Source organism: Protopterus annectens, chromosome 1.part2 (genome assembly GCF_019279795.1).
Source record: "Protopterus annectens isolate FY-2018-M chromosome 1.part2, PAN1.0, whole genome shotgun sequence".
Lineage (NCBI taxonomy): Eukaryota > Metazoa > Chordata > Ceratodontiformes > Protopteridae > Protopterus > Protopterus annectens.
In genome coordinates, this window is record NC_056727.1 from 615860344 (window position 1) to 615877489 (window position 17146).

Consider the following 17146-nt stretch of genomic DNA (forward strand, 5'->3'; position numbering starts at 1 on the left):
AGCCTGGTGAGCATGACCTCACTGTACCAGACAATAAAGGTACCTAACACAACTGTAGCAGGTGTGTTGTCTAGCCATACAGGCTGTGACTGTTTGGCACACAGGATTTGTGTGCAATGTGTTGCATGTGCTGTGTTCTGGCTTAACGTATGCCTGTGTGCCAGCTGCAGAGGTGTCTGCTCAGGCAGGATGCTATTCTGAGGCTCCACGAATGGCCCAGTGTGTTCACGTGTTTGGATTGCTGTCAGTGTAGGTCTACATCAGACTGGTATTGTAGTCACTGTAGTATTTCATGCCACCTGACAGGTTATGCCAGTACTGGGTTCGGAGTGCTTAGTACCCAGTTTGGCTATGTTGTTGCATCTCATACATGTGTTGTACGTCCATGTGTAGGGGAGAGGGTTGACTGTGTACATGTGGCAGCTGTGACATTGCCCCATGACCCACATATACCACAACTGTACCATAGAGGTGACTGACAAGTGACCTTTGCACATGCTACCATAGTATTGTGATTGCCATGGTGATTAACAGCACATAGGGCCAATGGGGAACAAGGTATATAGGTTCATAGGTTCATAGGTTCATACTAGGCTATCTGCCCTAGGGCATTTATAAGCCTAGCTAGAATGTGTTTAGCTTTCGCCACCCATTTTAAATTAATTTGCCATGCCCTTTTCCGAGGTTAGTATACTGTGCCTCTGTCTAACAGTGACACAGACGTGATACCCGGGGTAAACCTACAATCTCCCATCCACTCATCAAGATTCCTCTTGAAGAGAGTCAATGAGAGACTCTGCCTAACCTGGACTGGGATTGTATTCCAGAGTGAAGGGAGCCTCTGGGTTATGAATCTGTCCCTCCGGCATGTCCTATTTATTTCAGTGCTGAGGTTCAAGTCTCTCGAGCGCATAGCTCGATGGGATTTGGATATTCTGAGGTGCAGCCTGTCCATTAATTCCGGGTTGGACATGGCTTTATATGTCAGGCACAGATCACCTCTGAACAGGCAGTATGCCACTGAGTAGAGCTGGAGTTTCTTTAACCAGCATCTGTTTGAGCCCTTTGATCCTCTTGGTGAGGTACTTTTGGGGTCTTTCCAGTTGCTGCAGGTGTCTGGTAAGGTACATCCCAACAGGGGCATTGTACTCAATTATGGGTCTGCTGAGGGATGAGTAAAGAGGCACAATGACCTCCCCTGATCTAGATGTGAATCCCTTCATGATGAGGTGGGCTATATAAAATGATTTTCTAACCACTGTGGCCACGTGGTTGTCAAATGAGAGATTGCTATCAACTTGGGTCCCCAGGTCCCTAATTACTTATTCTGTACTTAATGGATTACCATCTATGTGGTAATTTGTGGGCACTTTGTTTTTGCCAAAGGGGATGACTATACACTGTTTGGCATTTAGCTTGAGGTCATGGCTCTGGCACCAGTTGTCTGTTTCTATGAGGCCCTTTTGGAGGATGCTTGTGTCGGCTGGAGAGTCGATTATGGGGGCCAGTTTGCAGTCATCTGTGAACATGGTCAGCCACAGTCCTTCCATGTTGGCCTGTACCTCCGAGAAATATATACCGAACAAGAGAGGTCCCAGGACTGAGCCTTGTGGGACACCATTTGTAACTGTTTTGGAGTCTGACATGGCTCCAGCAATTCTAACCATGTGGGTTCTGTCCTTGAGCCAGTTTGCAATCCATCTAGTGATATAGGGGTTTATATTTAAGCTGGTGATCTTCTCTATAATGCCCGAGTGGGGTATTGTATCGAAGGCTTTTGCGAGGTAAGGTAGGCTGTGTGGACCACCTTCCCCTCATCAATGGCCTTGGTGACTGTTTCAAAGAAATCAACCAGGTTTAAGAGGCAGGATCTACCCTTAACAAAGCCGAACTGGGTAGGACCCAGTGTCTGTAGGTCCCCAATATCTTTATTTATGAGGTCCATGATGATCCTTTCCATAGCTTTGCAGACCAAGATAGTTAGGCCTATGGGGCGATAGTTTCCAGGATCTGTTGGGGCAACACCTTTATGGAGAGGGACCACTGTTGCTGTACGCCACTCTTTGGGCACATATCCTGTAGTAAGGCTGAGATCGAACAGTAGTTTTATGTTTGGGTTTAGCTCTTCTTGGAGTTCATGTAGTACACAGCCCAGGACACTGTCTGGTCCCATTGATGCTGTGTTTTTTGCTTTGGAGAGGGCGGCTCTTACCTGAGCATCTGAGATGTCAGGGGGGCAGCACTCTGCTGGGATAGATATTTGCCCTTTTGGTGTGGAGGGGGGGATGTTTGCACTGAACCTGTCAGCTAGGATGTTGGCAATGTCTGTGGGTTCAGTGTTTCTTTTGTCATTTGGGACTAATTTTGAGCATAACTGGGAATTACCACCCAGGTTCCTAACATAACTAAAAAAAGACTTGTGATTATCCTTAGTGTCCTGTGCATATTCCTCTCGAAGCTGGCCTTAGACAATTTTATGAGTAAAAAACTCTGTTCCAACAGCATAAAAACACCAGCACTATACAACAGTGGGTACAACACGAAATAGTGCCACTTCCTTTTCTTCTTTAAAACAGTTTATTAATGGAATACAAAAAAAACTATCAGGTTAAGCGCTTTCATCTATCAAGACTTCATCAGAACAATACACTTAGTTTTCCCTTTCCATATATAGTCTCCATTAAATCACGTTTTTTCCTAATTACCCCTTAAAGTGCTAGTGCATGACCATAAACATTATAATATACTTTCAACCACATGTTGTTAAAATACTACTGCAAATTTACTAAAACACTATTACATAATATAAATATTTTATTTTAAAAAACCTTAATTTTTAAAAAATACTGAATCATTCCAGAGCATTTTATTCATTATCTATTAACTTCTAAGATAGGCTTAATAGACAAGTAGTAAAAGTGAATGATATTGTTAGTAAATGGAAGGAATTTAACATTTACAACTATACAAGTGTGGATTTGAAAAAAGAACATTTTTCTTGTTATCCAAAGGAATGAAGTACATTCCCGAAGGTAAATTCAATGTGGTAGACTATGTATTGAAGGTTAAAAAATATATAAGAAAACTGAATTTAGAGATATTTTTTAAAGACAAACCTCCCACTAAACCTCAGGAATTCAAAAAGAAGAGTTCTTTTGCACCCCCTTTAAACAACCTTCTAGGTACTTATGAGAAATTAGTGACAGATGAGATTTACCATTATGGGAGAAGTAGTAGATCGAATAACGTAATATGCAATCTTACTAAGGAAGAGGCAATTATATTAAAGGAAAATGCAGGAAGACCAAAATCTGAGAATAATGAAACCTGACAAGGGAGGGGGGGGGGTAGTCCTTTATAATAAAGACGATTACGTCAATAGGATGAATAGTATCCTATTCAATTCTGGAAACTATGAGTCTGTTTCACTAAATGAAGTTAACATTGGATATCATAAGGTTGACCTATTTTTGGAGGACCTACTATTAGAGGACAGAATTGATGGAGAACTATATAATTTTTTGAAAGTTGAACACCCTATTATTAGCACCATTATAGGGATACCGAAAGTCCACAAAGACGTCAATAACCCCCCTTTCAGGCCTATTATCTCAGGGAGCAATTCTAAAACCTTTCCTTATGGAAAAGTGATTGACAAATGGCTTAAACCTATATATAAGAACATCCCACATATTATAATAGATTCATGGGATTTTTTGAGGAGCTTAAAGCCTGAAATAGCCCTAAGGGCGGAGTGGTTAGTTACTATTGATGTAGTCGACCTTTTTTCAAGCATACCCAAAGAAGAAGGAATGGTAAGGTTTCAAGACAGCATTAGTAGGAAAGGTAACATCACATGGGACAAAACTCTGCTTATAATTGAGTTTATGGATATAGTTTTGTCTCACAACTACATCATGTTTGAAGGGGAGTATTATAGACAAAAGAAAGGTGTGGCAATGGGGGCGGCATGTGCCCCAATGTTTGCCAACCTTTTTTTGACTAGCTGGGAGGAAGAATTCATATTGAACACTGAATGGTTCTCCTATATGGGGTGTTATTTAAGCTTTTTGGATGATATTTTTGTCATTTGGAAGGGGAATAAGAGAGAACTGGAAATGTTTAAGGTTTATCTAAACGCATGTAGTGATGCAATAAAGTTTACCTTTAGTGAAGATCAATATTCAATTCCATATTTGGACACCAGGATAACCCTAGAAGATGGGAGATTTAAATCCAATATATACGGAAGGAAACATTTAGTAACTCGTACCTAGAATATCACAGTAGCCACCCCTTGGTTCAAAAAAGAAATATTGTCAAAGGCCAATGTATCCGTGTGGCCAGGATGACATCCAAAGTTAGTGACTTAGGTAGTGAACTAAAAAAGATAGGAAAGTATTTCATTGATAGGGGGTATCCCATCGATTTGGTGACTGATGTCACCAATTATGTTTTAAGAGAATGGGGAAAGAAATATAAACCGCTGTTGGGAGACAAGGATACAAATGTTTATGACATCCCAGTTATTAATGATTCAGGTAGAGTTAATGACAACATAAAAAGTATTAATTAATTTGGGAAAGCATGTATCCTTCAATATGCTACACATAGTGGAGAAGTCAGGAGAATATTGGAAAAACATTGGAACATTATGAAGGTTGACAGCGAAGTTTCAAAAATAGTGGGGGAGAAACCAGTATGTGTCTACAAGAATGGAAGAAATATGAAGAAATTATTGGAAATGAAAATTAGACCCCAGTGTGTCACTACTACTGGGACACAGAGATGTGGGGCTTGTAGGCAGTGTCATCATATTATCACCACCCCTTCTATAATTTTAGAGGATATAAACGGAACCAAGATTTGGTTTCAAAAGGGTAACTGTAGATCCAAGCATCTGGTGTACCTAGCTAAGTGCACCAAGTGTTCAAGTTTTTATGTTGGGAAGACCACCAGATGCTTGAGAAATAGAATATATGAACACCAATACAGTATAAAAAAGGGTGATGAGAAAAATGCACTCTGGAAGCACCTAAATGAAAACCAAGGATGTACAGAATTCCACTTTGGAATACTAGAATTAGTTAAATTTAATCCTAGGGGGGGGGGTGACATTAAGAGAATGGTGGGAGAAAAAGAAGTAATATGGCAAATAAGGTTAAATGCATCTGTTCCCCCAGGGATAAATGAATATTTGTCTATTAAGCCTATCTTAGAAGTTATTAGATAATGAATAAAATGCTCTGGAATGATTCAGTATTTTTTAAAAATTAAGGTTTTTTAAAATAAAATATTTATATTATGTAATAGTGTTTTAGTAAATTTTCAGTAGTATTTTAACAACATGTGGTTGAAAGTATATTATAATGTTTATGGTCATGCACTAGCACTTTAAGGGGTAATTAGGAAAAAACATGTGATTTAATGGAGACTATATATGGAAAGGGAAAACTAAGTGTATTGTTCTGATGAAGTCTTGATAGATGAAAGCGCTTAACCTGATAGTTTTTTTTGTATTCCATTAATAAACTGTTTTAAAGAAGAAAAGGAAGTGGCACTATTTCGTGTTGTACCCCCTGTTGTATAGTGCTGGTGTTTTTACGTTGTTGGAACAGAGTTTTTTTCTGAATTTCTTTTGGTGGATTGTTCCTGAGTTCGTTTTTACAATTTTATGAGTACCCGTAGTTGTTTGCTAATACTGATCAGTGATGCCTTCCCTTTTTGGGAATTTGCTCTATCATTTAGTAGCTTCCTCCTTCTATTGTATAGTTTGTTTATGGCTGGGGTCCACCAGATAGGACGTCTGCCTTTGGAGGATCGGGTCTTGGTTTTATTTGGGTGTAGTGTCTGTGATTAGTTAGCACTGGCATATATGACTGCTCACGTGGACAAATGCCAGGTAAGTCATATGCAATGTGTCACAGGCAACGTACATGTGAACAGGACAAACAGTGACGTTCTGTCAAGTGAGACATGGACATACATATAGTAAGCTATGCAGATGTCACTAGTATTCCACAGAAGCTCTGTAACTCTGCATTGCAGGTGGGATCAGTGTTCCAGGGTAACTGCAAGCAAACATGCATGCAAACAAAGCTACAGTAAGCAGGGCTGCATGTAGTCCATTGTACAACAAACAAGCTGTACCACTTCCACTAGGTAACAGTGCAAATATGCAGGCACTATACACATGTAAATGGAAATCTACAGGTCAGATGGCTAGGGTCCAGTCTCAGCGCACACAAGTGTACAGACCATGTACCGTCAGGATGTATAATAACTGGATGGAAACCCAGGTGCTCATACCTGCAGTAATACACATGTCAAATAACAGACACTGAGCCTTCACTCAGTGGTTCCATACTTAGTAGGATGTATGCTACCTGGCCTGCCACCACAGTATCCCTGACATGTATGGGGACTCTCCCTCCTGTGACAGTTAGTTTTGTGTGTTGGGGCTGTCTAGCATGGTATGAGATGTGAGCTTGCAGTGCTAGGGTGCTCCTGTGTGTCCTGTACCAGTCGTGTAGTACTGCACACATATCAACATCCTCATACTTCCGCATTGCAGAGTCCAGTGTGGGCAACATGCCACATGCAGTTTACATGTCCATCATTGCGTATCAATACTTTCATTACCTTATCCCCTGTGCTACCTATGTATGTAGCCTTCTGTTGACATCCTTACCACCAGTATGCCAACATGTGCAGATGATACACTATGGTACTTACCATGGGTGCAGACAACACTACATGACAATCATACCCTTACTGCATCAGGCATGCTGGGATATACCCACAATTATATCAGCACACAGTACTGTTAACAACAAGATACTATTTCTACACGTCTGTGTAGTCACCCTGTGCATCAGCAACATGTTAACCTGTACCTGCACTGATGTTACAGATTGCAGGAGGTGGCACAGTTTCATCATATGCACAGGGTGTGAACTTGGTATGCCTGAGTCAGCCACCAATACCACCAATTGACATGTATGTGTATGCGTGTTGGTGAGAGACAGCAGTACAAGGTGGGGCAATGTTGATGCAGTGTGTGCGTGCATGCGGTAGCCCTAGGTGTTGTCAATTCGCATGTGTGTATGGATGCACACAGTTCCACCTCATGGCTGCCATATACTGGTGTTTGTGGACAGCCACAGGTACCTGCCAGGTCATACAGATCAGTGTCTTTGGCCACGGACACGGTACCTGTGCCTTGCAGGGGTGCTACGGACCATATCCGGTACCATCTCAGACTGGGTACTGTCATCAGAAGCAGGTGTTCATTGACTGGACACAGATCCCTGTTGGGCCTGGCCATAGCCACGTGCACGTGGTCTCCTGGGGCGGTCTGATGACAGCACAGACCCAGCATTGCTGGGGCTGCTGCTGGCACTATGGGGGTGGCTGTGGCCCTGTTGTCGTCCGCGACGACTGCCAGCTGCTGCTGTTGCTGGCATATGCCCACATCGACACCTCAACTGTCCTCCATCGCCCTGGCTCATGGACATGTAGTTGTGGAACCGGTCTAATATGTCCCCACAACGTCTGTCTATGACATCGGTGAAATTACGGATGGCAGCCGTAATGTCACGCATACTGTCAGTCATGGCTGTGCGACATGATGTCAGCTCCCTCAGACCCTGTCTGGTGTACCGTTCCATACATGACTGTGCCTGCATGACAGCCCGAAACATAGCTGAGGTTGTAAGACCTCTGTGGGCACGTCTGACAGGGGCAGTACACCCACGGATGCTCCCACGAGAACCCCTGGACATCTGTCTGTGTGGTACCATCTCAGGGCCATGCCCATGGCTGCTGTGTGGGGACGCATGTGCCACAGATACCACATTACCCTGGTCAATGCCCACTGTATCCTGTCCATCACCTAGGGACATTGGTGACAAAGGGTGTATTGGCAGGATAACTGTGGGCATTGATGGGGTTGACTGCTGTGTACTGTCAATTGGCTGACCAATGACGGACCCTGGCATACCTTCCTGTGCCATTACACAGATATCATCATTATCAGTACCCATGGCACCTGATTCAGGTTCCGTGCTGCATGACACCACAGCAACACCAGAACCTGTGGGAGGGAAACAGGAAACACAGTTTACAAAGTCTACACATTACCAGTGATGCACACATCCACACATGCACAGGTCCACACATGCACACATGCACACATGCACAGGTGCACAAGTGCACACATGCAACATGCACAGGTGCACACATGCACAGGTGCACACATGCACACATGCACACAGTTGCACACATGCACACAGTTGCACACATGCATACATGCACACAGTTGCACACAGTTGCACACAGTTGCACACTACTCAGTATGCGAGATATCAACACACAGATACAGACACACCTGCATGCATACACAGAGCACTACTCAGTGAGCCTAATATTACTATTACTATCAAGACTATTAAAGGTATTGTTAATACACACTCACCAGCATGGATAGGCTGCATTGCTGTTACACCGGAGGGACCTGCAGAAGTGAGGAAACTAATGTCAGTGGGCACAACTGTGCCATTGTTACTGAGTATGATACAGGTCAGTAGTACAACAGTCGCCTTTCACAGGTCAGCTGCTGATATTGAGAATATCACACTTGCACGTTAAATACTATGATGACAGCTACAAACCAAGGACACACCTCACACATGCATTAACTACCAGTGTACACAACAGTCAACTATACATATGGCATTTTACCTGCATGCTCGTAGTCTTGCTGCTGCGTGGCTCCAGCCTCCATCATAATGCATGTCTGCTGCTGCTGTTGTTGTTGGCGGGCTGGAGCCACAACACTTATGAGTAGTCCCTCCAGTCTGGTGAGTGGGGGATGTGTAGCCACCCCACCACCTGTGGCAACCTGTTGCCTGTGGATATCCGACACACGCTGATGGACATTTCTGATTAAATCACTGCAGTGATGTCGTACCTGCTCATATGTCCTATTATGCATGCCTATGTCATTTACCCGACGGACAAGGTCTTGCCACAGTGCAGCCCTCTCCTGCTGATTCTGGCTGGTGCAGGAAAAAAGTATTGCATAATCCCGCAGCAGGTTCTGGTGTATCTCCTCATCCTCAGCTGCTGAGTAAGCTGGTTGTGCTGGTGAGCCATAGTCCTGTAAAAGGAAATAACAGGATATCAGCTAAATATGTCAGCAGAATTTGGCACACATACTACACATGCTACTCGACTGTTGTGATACGACATATCTCACATATATAGCATCTGTCTGTCTATTGGTGGATACACATGTAAATGGCCAGGTATCAGTGCTCAGCCAACAACTGTGCAACAGTACCTGGCACACTCCATATGACATACTACCAAACCCCAGCAGTCAGAACACTGATTCAGGTCCAAAGCACCTCCTCACTCTGGGGGTTTGTATTGAGGTACTGTATGGGGTACATCAACAACTACTGTGAGCTGACCACAAACTAATTGCCCTGGATATACATATCCCACCTCCACCACCAGCACAAATGACTATAGTGAATAACATTTCAAATGCAAACGTTACACTTTGTAACAGTGACATGGTATCCTTTCAGCCTACTGGGCCAGTGGAAGACACAACCCACAATGCTGACCCCTTCACAAATTATTTCTACGGACATCTCCAAGAATGCATGGATCATGCAATCCCATTTAAGACCAAGACACTCTCCACAAAGGGACAGAATCCTGTCTGGTGGACCCCAGCCATAGACAGTTTGTATAACAAAAGATGGAAGCTACTGCAAGACAAAGCATAATTTCATAAAGGGAAGGCATGTCTGATCAGCACTAGTAAGGAGGTATTTTCTCACATACAAACATCCATGGGCAACTTTGAGAGGGAAATCAACAGGGACACTACAGATAACCACAAGGCCTTCTTCAGTTATGTTAGCAACCTGGTCAGAAACCCTCCACTATGCTCATAGTTAGTACACAACAAAAAATAATTCCCTGAACCCACGTATATTGGCAACATTGTGGCAGACAGGTTCAGTGCAGGTTTCCCCCCTCCCTCTCCCCCAAAATACGACATAGTTATCCCAGCTGACTGTAACCTCCCCGTCATCACAGATGTCCAGGTGAGAGACGCTCTCAGGAAAGCACGATACACAACATGAATGGGACCTGATGGTATCCCCGGTTGCATGCTACATGAACTCCAAGAGGAGCTAAACACACATATAGAAGTGCTATGTAACACCAGCCTGACTCCAGGATATGTACCTATACACTGGCGCATAGCAGCAGTGGTTCCACTACACAAAGGAGGCACGTCTACATACCACTACAATACAACACAGTACAATGCATTACAATACAATATAATACAATATGCTGTGACTATAGTGTACAGGGTTCTGGCTTTGAGCCTTGCAGCGGCAATTTGTTTTGTTGCTGGGCAGAACATGGGCCATTGAATCCAGAGTGACTAAGGCACTTTAAAGCAGTTGTAAGCAGGTTTGCGCGATGGTAAGCACTACTAACCCCCGGATACACTTTCTTACACTCAGCTTCTAATTTGCTTAATCTGTGTAGGCAATGCTTACCCCTGCGCAAACTCACTTAGACACGCTTACTACTGCTTATTTGTGCTTAAACCTGCTTACTAGTTCCTTATTCATTATGACACTGACACTTCACATGTGCATTTCATGCAGTACTCCAGCTCACATTTGAATGTTATTATGTAGGTTATACGACATAAAGATGTAAATATATGTTCATATACAGATTTCACATGGAAAATATGTGCTGCAGTGGGACTCGAACTGGGAATTCCTGTTTGTTAGGCGAATGCTCTAACCACTCCACTATTACTGTGCTGCTTCATTTGCATATTTATTCCTTGTTATCCTCTTCAGCCTTTTCTGCTGGTTTAACCATAGCTAAGCGATGGGCAAACTTGTGCACGTATGGTTAGCTATACTCGGGAAATACATTCAAGGGTTTCTTCATTTTATTTCAATGTACTGTTGCTGTTGAACACATGGGGACTGTTGGTGGAGATATGCAGACACTTATGAGTGGTTTTGCTCATTTATTTACACTTTCTCTGTTCTACTTTGCAGGGAGTATTTATTCTGAGAACTCTGCTCTCAAACACACCTCTTGCACTCGTCCACGCTCAGTGTAGGATATGGAACTCCAGCAGTGCGCCTTCATTATTATACATGGCGTGCTGTCATCCACCTCTTAACCTGCCACTTACATGCAGGACTAGTTTAGTCCTGCACAGCTTTTACAGTATCTCGGAGTGCAGCTTCTTTCCTCGAGAGAGTTGCGGTTTTCTTATGCTGCTGTAGAACACTATGGATAAATTTGAGGACTAGAGGTACAGGGTGATGATATGCATCCAAATGACACAAAGAAGGAGACTATAACTGAGAAATTAGGAGCAATAACTACACATGGACAAATGTGGGCCCCACTTGAATTATTACAAACATGGTCAGATGGAACCTCATTTTAACATCCTATTGAAGCGACAGCACCTCGGGAGTGCTCTCCTTATTCTGCCCTAAATCCCTAGAATGAAATGTGGATGTGGAACACCAACATAGGATGAAGACACTCATCTAGATGGGATATAAAAAAATAGAAATAGAATGAGAAGAGGCCATGCATCATATGATGAAAAACGATTTTCGATGGGATGAGGATATGCCTCCAAAACATATAAAGATGCAGCCAAAAAATATGGGGTGAGGGCCAGCTATCCATCACTAGCTGCAAACTAGTATACTATACCATTTGTACCTCTGATGTGGTCACATGTGACCTCACATTAACATCTTATTCAGAGGGAAATAGCACCTTAGGGGTAAAACAACCCTCTTCTACTTCTCTGAAGCAAAAGCATGGGAAAAGGCAGTGATCATTGGGGTGTGAAGAGGAATTAACCTGAACTACCAGTAATATGGTCAAATGAGAGCTGACTTCTTCTCATATGTAAAGGTGCGTATTTGAGAAATGCAGCCCTGAGCATGCCACTCTACAACAGACACATGCAACAAGGACGAGAACAACAGCAGGAAATGAAGATGTGCATCTACACTGGATAAAGATGAGGAGGGCAAAGTGATGAGCCCCAGCTATACATTGGCATGTTTCACCAGAGTTACAACCATTATGGACAGATTGAAGAGCAGAATACTATCTTATCTAATGTGTAGCACCACCGGCAGGCAGCAGCCATCCTTCTACTGCTCCACAACGCTAGGATGGGATGAAGAGGAGAAGTGCTGGGATGATACGACAATGCTCATCTGGATGAGCTAAGGATGATGAGCACCAGTCTGGGATGAGTGCGAGTAGCCAACTGGTACACATGCACTTCACCTGCTCTACAATCAGAGTTGTCAGATCAGACCTCACTCCTCACTTTATTGTGTAATCCAACATTGCACTGCAGCACTGCTATGGAACAAGGATGTGGACAACTCAAGTGGGATGATGATGTGTCTCCAAAGTTAGAAGGAAGAGGACCATAGGGATGAGATGTGCAACACAGCTGTATACATGTAAGTGAGGGCTGCATCAGCGGTCACCACTGTTACCAGAGGAATCTTCACTGTAACATTGTAACTGAAGGATGTCACCTCAGAGTGCATAACCACTCAATATGCATCTCTGCTTCACTAATGTGGTCTGGGGTGAGGAAACCAATGACTGAATGAAGATGTGCCAAAATGGCACAAGGATGATAACCAGCCACATGGGGCAATAAACACCAGCGACATGTCAATAATTGTTGTTCCACTTGAGCTACCATAGGCATGCTCAGCAGAATATTATTTTACCATCTTATTTGAAAGATAGGGCTCTTCCTGATGATAAGAAGATAAGGACCACCAGGATGGGATGACTAACACCAGCTACTCAATGGAAAGTCATTGATTTACCTGATATATCATAGAACGGAAGACCACTTTTGGCTGACATCAAAGATTGAAACAATACTAATTTCATGAAATTTAATCATAGTTTGACTTAGGAGTGGGGTCCATTCCGGTCATGGTAATAGAAACCCAAAAGACTTGAAGAACTTAAAAAGACATCTCTTCTATCTCTGAAGGCCCTGTGTAACATAACAATGGATAAAAGAAGTAACAGAAACAGTAATGTACAAGAGATAACTTGATGACCAGAGAAACTGAAACAAAAATAAGAAAATCTCCTAATTGGAAAGCCCCATTCCCCAATGCAGTCCCTGATTTCTAACTAAACGTGTTAACATCTTTAAACAAAGATTTAGCCCTGAGTATTGGTTACTTATATATGCATCCTGAATAGATACCAATCTGGTTAACAACAAGAAAAATGATACTCCTCTTTAGAAGTGAACAAACAAGCCATCCGAAAAACTATAGACCGATAATGTGCCTTCTGCAGATGTACCGTCTATTTACTGGAATTGATGCAGACTGAGTTTATAGTCATTTACAAAAAAATTCAGATATGACAATAGAACAAAAGCATAACAAAAGAAAGTCATATGGAACAAAGGATCATTTGTTCAAATAAAGAAGTCTGATGGAGTAAATGCTCAGCGGAAAACAGCAAAAACGAAGTAAAACCAAACAGAGAACCGCTGAGCAAAACAATGAAGGGTACCAATAATACTTCCAGCAGCTCAAAAAACGTTAAGGCACCAACAGATAATCTTCTTATGAAGGAAAGATGTCAAAGCACTTATAAAACCAGGTTTATTATAGCATAAAAAGGTAAGCGCTTTCGCAAACGTAGCTTCTTCAGACCTTGTTACAAAATATTCATTAAACCAAATGGTTTAAATACACAAAAAAGCGCCAAAACCACAAGCATTCCTTAAAGGGACACAATCTATATAAAACTCAAAAGAGGACATAAAAACATATAACGTAATCTAAAACCCTAAAAACATATGACTCATACTGCCACTGAGTTAAATACATAAATAAAAATGAGTGCATATACTAAATCGTCATCTCTGATGTCCTAGTCTCCTGGACTTCAAAAGTGGACGTATAGGAACTTTACCATTCAGCCCTGGTGGTACATCAGCTCTAAATTTGATGATCCAATTGATCTCCCTAACCTCCATATGATTCTCAATGTCTCCCCTCCTATGTGAGGCAGAGATCTGTTCTAAAACCCTAAACTTGAATTGATGATGTACACCCCCCTCATGTGTATGCTTGGCCAATGCATTGTAGAGATGACCCTTCCTTGTGTGATATACATGTTCACGTATTCGATCTCTCATAGACCGATAATGTGCCTTCTGCAGATGTACCGTCTATTTACTGGAATTGATGCAGACTGAGTTTATAGTCATTTACAAAAAAATTCAGATATGACAATAGAACAAAAGCATAACAAAAGAAAGTCATATGGAACAAAGGATCATTTGTTGTTAAAGCTATAATGAAACATTTTAAATGTGGAAGAATCTAAGTATTGCATGGATAGATTAGAAAAAAGCATTTGATAGCATCCTACATTAATTCCAGGAAATTGATGTCTGATATCATCAGATCATTGCCATGGATTCAAAGGACAATCATAAGGCCTTTTTCAGCTATGTTAGGAACCTGGGTGGAAACTCCCAGATATGCTCAGAATTAGTCCAAAATGATACAAAAATCACTGAACCCACAGACATTGCCAACATACTGGCAGACAGGTTCAGTGCAAACTTCACCCCCCTCTCCCCCCCTAAAGGAGAGATAACTATCCCAGCAGAGTGTAGCCTCCCAGACATCTCAAATGCGCAGGTGAAAGCTGCTCTCTCTAAAGCTAAAAACACAGCATCAATGGGACCGGATGGTGTCCCCAGCTGTGTGCTACACGAGCTAAATGAGGAATTAAACCCACACATAAGGCAGCTGTTTAATCTCAGCCTTACCACAGGATACATGCCCAAGGAGTGGCGTACGGCAACTGTGGTCCCACTCCACAAAGGCGGTGCCTCTATGGACCCTGGTAATTCCCGCCCCATAAGCTTAACAAGTCTAGTCTGCAAAGCTATGGAGAGGATCATAATGGAGCTCATAAACAAAGATATAGGGGACTTGCAGACATTGGACCCGACCCAGTTTAACCGTCAAGGGCAGATCATGCCTTTTGAACTTGGTCGACTTCTTCGAAACAGTCACCAAGGCCATTGATGAGGGAAAGGCAGTCCATACAGCCTACCTTGACCTTGCAAAGGCCTTCGACACAATACCCCACTCGGGTATTGTAGAAAAACTTACCAGCTTAAATGTAAACCCATATGTCACAAGATGGGTTGCAAACTGGCTTAAGGACAGAACCCACAGGGTTAGAGTTGCTGGCGCTATGTCAGACTCCAAGCGGTCACAAGTGGTGTCCCACAGGCTCGGTCCTTGGCCCCTATTGTTCGGCATCTACTTCTCAGAAGTACAGGCCAACATGGGAGGACTTTGGCTGACAAAGTTTGCAGGCGACTGCAAACTGAAGCCATAGTGGAAAGTGCATGGGACACGGATATCCTGGAGAAGGGACTCACGGAAACAGATAGCTGGTGCCAGAGCCATGGCCTGAAGTTAAGCGCCAAAAAATGTATAGTCATACCCTTCGGGAAAAACAAGGTAACCCCAAGCTACCATATAGGTGGCAATCCACTACGCACAGAAGAGGTTATCAGGGACCTGGGGACCCAGGTTGACAGTGGCCTTTCTTTTGACACTCGCGTTGCTAAAGTGGTTAGAAAGACCTTCTACATTGCCCACCTGATCATGAAGGGATTCACATCCAGATCTAGTGAGGTCATTGTTCCCCTGTACTCTTCACTTATCAGACCAATGATCGAGTACAATGCCCCATTCGGGATGTATCTCACCCGACATCTGCAGCAATTGGAGAGACCCCAAAATTTCCTCACCAAAAGGATAAAGGGACTCCAAAATCTGTCATATGCTGCCAGATTGAAGAAACTCCAGCTCTATTCAGTTGCATACCGTCTGCTCAGAGGTGACATGTGCCTGACATAGAAGGCCATGTCCAACCTGGAATTAATGGACATGCTCCACCTCAAAAAATCCAAATCCACCAAAACCACTAGAGCAAGCGACTTAAACCTTAGCACGGATATAAATAGGACGTGCTGGAGGGATAGATTTATCACTCAGAGACTCCCTATGCTGTGGAATAAAATCTCAATCCATGTGAGGCAGAGCACCTCGCTGGCTCTGTTCAAGAGAAATCTTGACCTGTGGATGGGAGATCATAGGTTTATCCCGGGAATCATCTCTGTGTCACTGCTGGACAGAGGCACAACAAACTAATGGGCACAGTATTTTTTCATATAAGGGGTGGCGTAAGCCACAAAAATTTGGGCTAGGCTTATAAATGCCTTAGGGCAGATAGCCTAGTATAAACCTATGAACCTATGAACCTATCATATGCATATATCCCAGGTGACCTATGTCTGACACCATGAGATCATAAGTATATATTCTGAACAAGGCATGTCCAACATCATCAGATGATCAAAAAACATTCCAGGTATGGTATTTCCTGCATCATCAGATGGTAAGTATTTATTCCAGGTAATGTATGTCCTACATCATCATATGATAAGTACATATTCGAGTTTTGCTATGTACTACACCATCAGATGGTTAATACATACTCACGTTTTGCTATGTACTGCATCATCATATGGTAAGCACATATTCGAGTTTTGCTATGTAATACATCATCATATGGTAAGTACATATTCGAGTTTTGCTGTGTACTATACCATCAGATGGTTAATACATACTCATGTTTTGCTATGCCCAACATCAGTAGATCGTAAGTATATATTACAGGTGCACTTTTTATGACATCATCAAATGGTAGGTATATATTCTAGTTATGCTATGTCAGATATCTAATGGCAAGTAAATATTCCAACTAAGCTATATCCTACTGTAACGTACGTCCACATAATCAGATGGAAGTATATATTCCAGCTGTGTTATGGCCGATATCATCAGATGGTAAGTATATGCTCCAGCGAAGTTATTTCCTGTGTCATCATACAGTAAGTATTTTTTCAAGCTACCCTATGTGCTAAATCAATGTATGAAAAGTATCTGTAAGTATATATTCC